Source organism: Heptranchias perlo, chromosome 30, assembly GCF_035084215.1.
Source record: "Heptranchias perlo isolate sHepPer1 chromosome 30, sHepPer1.hap1, whole genome shotgun sequence".
Taxonomy (NCBI): Eukaryota; Metazoa; Chordata; class Chondrichthyes; order Hexanchiformes; family Hexanchidae; genus Heptranchias; species Heptranchias perlo.
In genome coordinates, this window is record NC_090354.1 from 12,243,437 (window position 1) to 12,250,156 (window position 6,720).

The following is a 6,720-nucleotide window of genomic DNA, read 5'->3' on the forward strand; positions in this document are numbered from 1 at the left end:
AGCTCTGTCTATAGCATGCTGCTTTCGCTGTTTAGCATGTATGTAGTCCTGTGTTGTAGCTTCACCAGGTTGGCACCTCATTTATAGGTATACCTGGTGCTGCTCCTGGCATACTTTTCTACACTCCTCATGTGTAGCTGAATCTGAGACACATAGTGGTAGAAATATTTGAAATAACTGAAAATTCTGAAAGTACTCAGGATGAAACGGAAGAGGCAGGTTGACATTTCAGATAGCGATCCTTTGTCAGAAACTGAAACTTTAACCTGTTCTTTCTTTTTCAGATTTGTAAACAATTTTACAACACCAAGTTATAGTCCTCCTTCCTCCTTCCTCAGGTGAATGTTGTGGAAATGAGGATTTCATTTCCACAACATTCACCTGAGGAAGGAGGAAGCCTCCGAAAGCTTGTGAATTTAAAATAAAATTGCTGGACTATAACTTGGTGTTGTAAAATTGTTTACAATTGTCAACCCCAGTCCATCACCGGCATCTCCACATCATTCTTTTTCAGATGCCGACATGCTGTATATTTCTTGCACTTTCAGTTTTTATTTCAGAATTCCAGCATTCATAGTATTTCTTTTTGTCTGCAATTTTTTTTGGTACAAACACAATAGTAGATCACTGTAAGAATTAGTTCTTTGATAAAGTTGCAATTTCTCCAGGGTCATGAGATGTAAACCTCCATACTAAAAATCACGGCTTGGCTGGAGCATGCAGACTGCACGTGCTTAAAGTGCATGCATATTCCGCATGCTTACGGACTGATCACAGCATGTTGTGTTGTCATCTGTTACACAGTACAGGGCTTGATCATTAAGTGATTAGACAAGCTGAACTTGCACAATTAACTGTAGTGAATGATTATACAGGAAATGGTGACGCTGTTGAGATTGTTTCCATACTAGATCGTTCTTTCCAATTTCTTTGCTCTAAATTAGTGTTACTTCAGTTTTTATCTTACGATATGTACAATATGCCACACATCCTACATGTTTCTTCTCCATGCATTCTCACTTTGTTGCAATCACGAATCATTACAAAGTCTCCTACTCCAATTCACTCTTTCAGGAGTTCCTCAGGGCAGTGTCCTAGGCCCAACCATCTTCAGCTGCTTCATCAATGACCTTCCCTCCATCATAAGGTTAGAAATGGGGACGTTCGCTGATGATTGCACAATGTTCAGTTCCAAACGCAACCCCTCAAATAATGAAGCAGTCCGAGCCCGCATGCAGCAAGACCTGGACAACATCCAGGCTTGGGCTGATAAGTGGCAAGTAACATTCGCGCCAGACAATGACCACCTCCCCTTGACATTCAACGGCATTACCATCGCCGAATCTCCCACCATCAACATCCTAGGGGTCACCATTAACCAGAAACTTAACTGGACCAGCCATATAAATACTGTGGCTACGAGAGCAGGTCAGAGGCTGGGTATTCTGTGGCGAGTGACTCACCTCCTGACTCCCCAAAACCTTTCCACCATCTACAAGGCACAAGTCAGGAGTATGATGGAATACTCTCCACTTGCCTGGATGAGTGCAGCTCCAACAACACTCAAGAAGCTCGACACCATCCAGGACAAAGCAGCCCGCTTGTTTGGCACCCCATCCACCACCCTAAACATTCACTCCCTTCACCACCGGTGCACAGTGGCTGCAGTGTGTACCATCCACAGGATGCACTGCAGCAACTCGCCAAGGCTTCTTCAACAGCACCTCCCAAACCCGCGACCTCTACCATTTAGAAGGACAAGAGCAGCAGGTACATGGGAACACCACCACCTGCACGTTCCCCTCCAAGTCACACACCATCCCGACTTGGAAATATATCACCGTTCCTTCATTGTCGCTGGGTCAAAATCCTGGAACTCCCTACTTAACAGCACTGTGGGAGAACTTTCACCACACGGACTGCAGCGGTTCAAGAAGGCGGCTCACCACCACCTTCTCAAGGGCAATTAGGGATGGGCAATAAATGCCGGCCTCGCCAGCGATGCCCACATGAGGTCATGAAAGGCGCCATATAAATACAAATCTTTTCTTTCACCGCAACAAAGAAAATTTTGCACCATCAATACCATCCTGCGTTTTAGTTCACTCATGAGAAACACTACAGTCTTTATAAACCCTATCAGTATTCAAGAATTCTGAATCTTTCACACCTTAAAAAAAACTCAACAATACATAGTAATCAATTCAATAACCTCCACATCTTCATTTTGGTCAAGTTCTGTGATTATGTGTGTAATGTATATATTTTGCAAAGTAAACACATTGATTGACACTATGTCAATAGGGCATTCAAATATAAATGCAAACAGTGCATAATTGAGCCCTGACAACAGGTCCTCCCTCAGCTGGGGAATGGTGTATGCTAGGGTGGTGGGGAAGCTGTAAGGAGAAAAATAAACCAAAAGTTGGGTGGAACGTTAAAGGAATTCTGGAGGTGGATTGCCTCCTGGACGGAGAATTTCAAAGGCAAGAGAACAATGCAATTTAATACCAGCCAGTACTTTTTTGAAGAATGCAAATGTAAATCACTCATTTAACATATCTCTGCTGCTTCCTTTGGAAAATGTAAATGAAACCAATGGCACTACCTCACCCAGCTGACCGAATCCCTCCAGAGTACAGTTTAACAGCATAATGGGATTGCTGCCACCTACAGTTGAAAGGAATTACTGCCCACACAAGCTGTGCATCAATCAACAGTTTTCTTTTGAGAGAATAAATAGACTGCAAAGTAGCACAGGCTATAGTAGAGTTCTGAGGAAGGATGCTACCAGAGTTCTAAACCTGCTGTTCATAGGAGCAAGCCTTTGGCTTAGTTGGTAGCATTCCTGCCTCTGGGTCAGGAGGTGCAGTGTTCGAACCCTGCTCCACAGTCCCAGCAAGTGGAGATGGGAGTTTTGGCTCTGAATTCTGGGTTAATGCCCAGTGGGATACTCGTGCTGGGTGTGGACTAGCTGCCCCTCGCTGTATGGGTTGTGGGAGCCCATTTAAACCCTCTGGCTGCATAGGACTAACCATCCTATCAGCTGGTGTAAAGATGTTTACGACCATTCGCACTGCAACTTGTTAAGATTAATCTTATGCTATCTAAATTTTACATGGAAAAGATGGTAGGATCCAGTTATAATCACTGTTTAAAATTAGCCCGATAGCTGGATGTAAAGCGCTAAATGCAATTTCAGTAGAAGTAATTTCAGTAGAGGTCGCTTGGGTTTAAGACTTCTGTCTTAAGTAAGATTAGTTAAATCCCAAATGTTACTATTAATACAGGTCTTCCTATTCGGTGCTTGCCAAAGTCAATAAAAGCAAGTGGCTTCAATGAGTTACACCATTAAAATGAAATAAAACAATCTTCCACCTCATCTGCTAGCTTGTCACAGAATGACTTGTGTACCATTTGGTGACCAACAGCAGACTGTACACTACTGACCAATTTAGAGGCAAAGGACACAACTGTATGCATTTCTCTGTGCTGAAGTAATCCTCAAACACATTTTGCTGAGCTTGTGCTGGTACTATAATATCTCATTTAATATTTCAATATAAAGCTCAGCACCAGCTTCCCCGATGGCTTAGTGGGTAACTGCACCACATGGTGTGATACAGTCATACAGACCAGAAGGTCCAGGGATCAATTCGCAGTCTGTGTTGAATTAGCTAATCTCAGCTTCAGAGCCCCTGGGCTATGTCAGACTGGGCGGGAGTGCAAATCAGCCAGGACTCCCACCTCTTAATGCTATAGTGTCCCTTGTTGGAGAGAGCATATGTAAATGTTAGGTTAAATCATGGTTGTAATGTTTAACGTGGTCAAATAGCTCACACACAAATGGTTATTTCAGCATTCAGAAGCCTGCTGGAATTGGACTTCAGCAAGAGTTAGAGCTGTCAGAAGAGGAAAAAACTGGCACAAAAAAACCCAGCAAAATGCCAAGCAGATAAAGTGAATGTGCAGCAGATGCAAAGACCATCACTTTCAGAGCAGTGTTACACACACATGTCTCAGATTTCTGCAGATGTTTGGTAGGGTCTTTCTCCTCCTTCACCCCTCCCCAGTTTAAATCATAAGATAGGAAGGCCATTCAGTCCATCCTACCTCTTATGAAAGAGCCTGCAGTTTTCCCATTACAGCTGCTGCTTAAAATGATTTCATAGTTTTTACCTCCGTTACTTACTCAGAAGCCTAACCCAAGTGCCATTTATGTTTTGTGTGAGAAACAGCTTCCCGCCATCAATCCTAAGTTTGCTTTTTGGTAATATGAACCTGCACCCCTACTGACACAATTTAATTTGAAGAATGGTTCTGGACTTGCCTTTTCTAATCCATTTACTATCTCCTATAAGCTGACCTCTAAGTTGCCTCTTTCAAGACTGAAAAGGCCTCCTTTTTCCAGTGTCAAACCGACTCCTCTGATGTCGGGGATCAGGCTTGTGGAAATGCCTCCAGGATTAGAATGTCTGACTGCCCACGCGTCATACGGGCATATTTTAAATTGTAACCTAATGAAGATAATGGATCGGCTCACTAGTTCTAGACGTGATGCATTATTAGCAAAATCTTCCAGAACTTAAGGCAACAGCCCAATCCAATAGCTGGGCCAGGCTGGTCCACAGAACTCAACAGCACTACTGAAGATTGACCGGTGAAGCTTATTAATGAGACCTTGAGGGATAGGTCTATCTCTGGGAGCTGGGATTTCACCTACTCTGGTCCAGATAAACCTGAAAACCAAAGTCCTAACAGTTAGAGTGGACCTGTCAAGCAGTAAGTAGTTTACGAATGTTTCAAGCTGGTACGGTAGGCCATTTTAGCTGATTCAATTCCAGCAGTACCCCCTTGTAAGGTGCCAACCTGTACCTAACTTCTCTGGACTTAAGTAAGTGGGACGTACCCCCCAGGGAGAGTGCGCACTTTATATCTGAAAAACAAACTCTACCTATGAAATTTTCTCAGTAGCTTGGTTTGGAGACTCTTAAACATGACAAATGGTTTTCTATGTCAATTGACTGACCAAAAAAACATTGCAGTTGATTCCCAAGTCACAGTCATTGCTACTCTTCTCCACCAAGCAGGACTGCAAAACGAACTCCATCAAGCAAAAATTCCTTATCCAATTTTCCCTCTCACCCTAAGGGTTTGCTCAGACCCTCCTAACAGCAATATAACTAACAAGCTGAATCCCTCCATCTATGGTGCCAGACATTGGTAGTCCAAGATGCTGCCAGCACTGTCTGTCTACTGTTTTACTATGGAATTAAAACCCTCTCCTTAAAGTTTTTCAAATGTGTTGTTTTTTCTTACAATCTATTGCCAAGAGAACAAATCTTACTATTCAAGTGCTTGAATGCAAATACCAGTTGTTTGCCCCAGGATATATGACCCAATGCTCTAATTGAACATCAGAAAGCAGCAAATTCTATGCAGCATTGACTTTTAAACCGCTTTGTGGAGATGTTATTTGTCAAAGAATTGCAGTCCAGCTAGACTCACTATAAAGTGATTTTCTCGATCTCAAGCCAAAACATCGTGCATTGATTAGAGCAGAAAAAGCAGCTTGACTTGGTGCCAGGTCTGAAAATGTCAAAGGAACAATGGAACTGTAAATCTACAGGAAGCTGTTTTAGACAGTGAGTGCACTGAAAATATTTTTAATCTGGACTATAAAAAGAGCATGAAAAGCTCTTCAACATGAAACAGGCTATTCATCCCAACCAGTCTATGTGTGCGCTTACTCTCCACGCAAGGAAGAGTCCTAATCACATTTGCCTGCCTTGTTCCCATATCTCTTTATCCTTTTTCCTTCATCCATCTATCCAATCTAATCTTGAATGTTGACATAGTTTCTGCCTCAACCACTAACCTTCGAAGTGAATTCCAAAGCCTCACAACTCTCTATTGTAAAGAAGTTTCTCCTGCTCTGTGTTCTAAATCTCTTACATTTAATCTTGTATCTATGACCCCTCAATTTCTGGAAACAGTCTGCTGCTACCTACCTTGTCCCATGCCTTCATAACTTTAAATACTTCTATCTATGTTGTTCTAACAAATAAAGCCCCATGCTTTACTATAAAGTTACCTGAAGGCTTGTGGATACACTATCAGCAATATGTACTGATGTGGAGATGCCGGAGATGGACTGGGGTTGCCGGTGATGGACTGGGAGGAAGCCTCCGAAAGCTTGTAGATTTCAAATAAAAATCGTTGGACTATAACTTGGTGTTGTAAAATTGTTAGCAATATGTACTATCTGTGGTAATCTGAAGAGCTGTGTTTATGCAGCATGTTTAAGCCCAATTCTCCAAATAATTTTACTACAAGCATTGCCAACAATTGCTATGATATTCTGAACTTTAGTGCACATCTATATACCTGTTAAATGGGTATATTTTGTGTACAGTATATTGTCAGTGATCTTTCTATAAACCGCTCAAGAATATTTTTGTGTTATTGGTCCACTGGGTGCTAAATTGAAAGAAACATTGCAAAACAGCAGGACAGACTGAGATGTTACACTGAGTACCGATGCTGCTGCCTCTACGCAGGAGTCCTGACACTCTGTCTCTCTCCACCCACTGAAGCATTGATGGTCTGTTCGTCCCTTTCCCCTCGTTGATTGCCTGAGTTAATCTTCCCTGCCTGCTCATGGGGAAGTCTAAAGCTGGTAAAGCAACTAGTTGGTATCACCGTCAACACACATTCTGC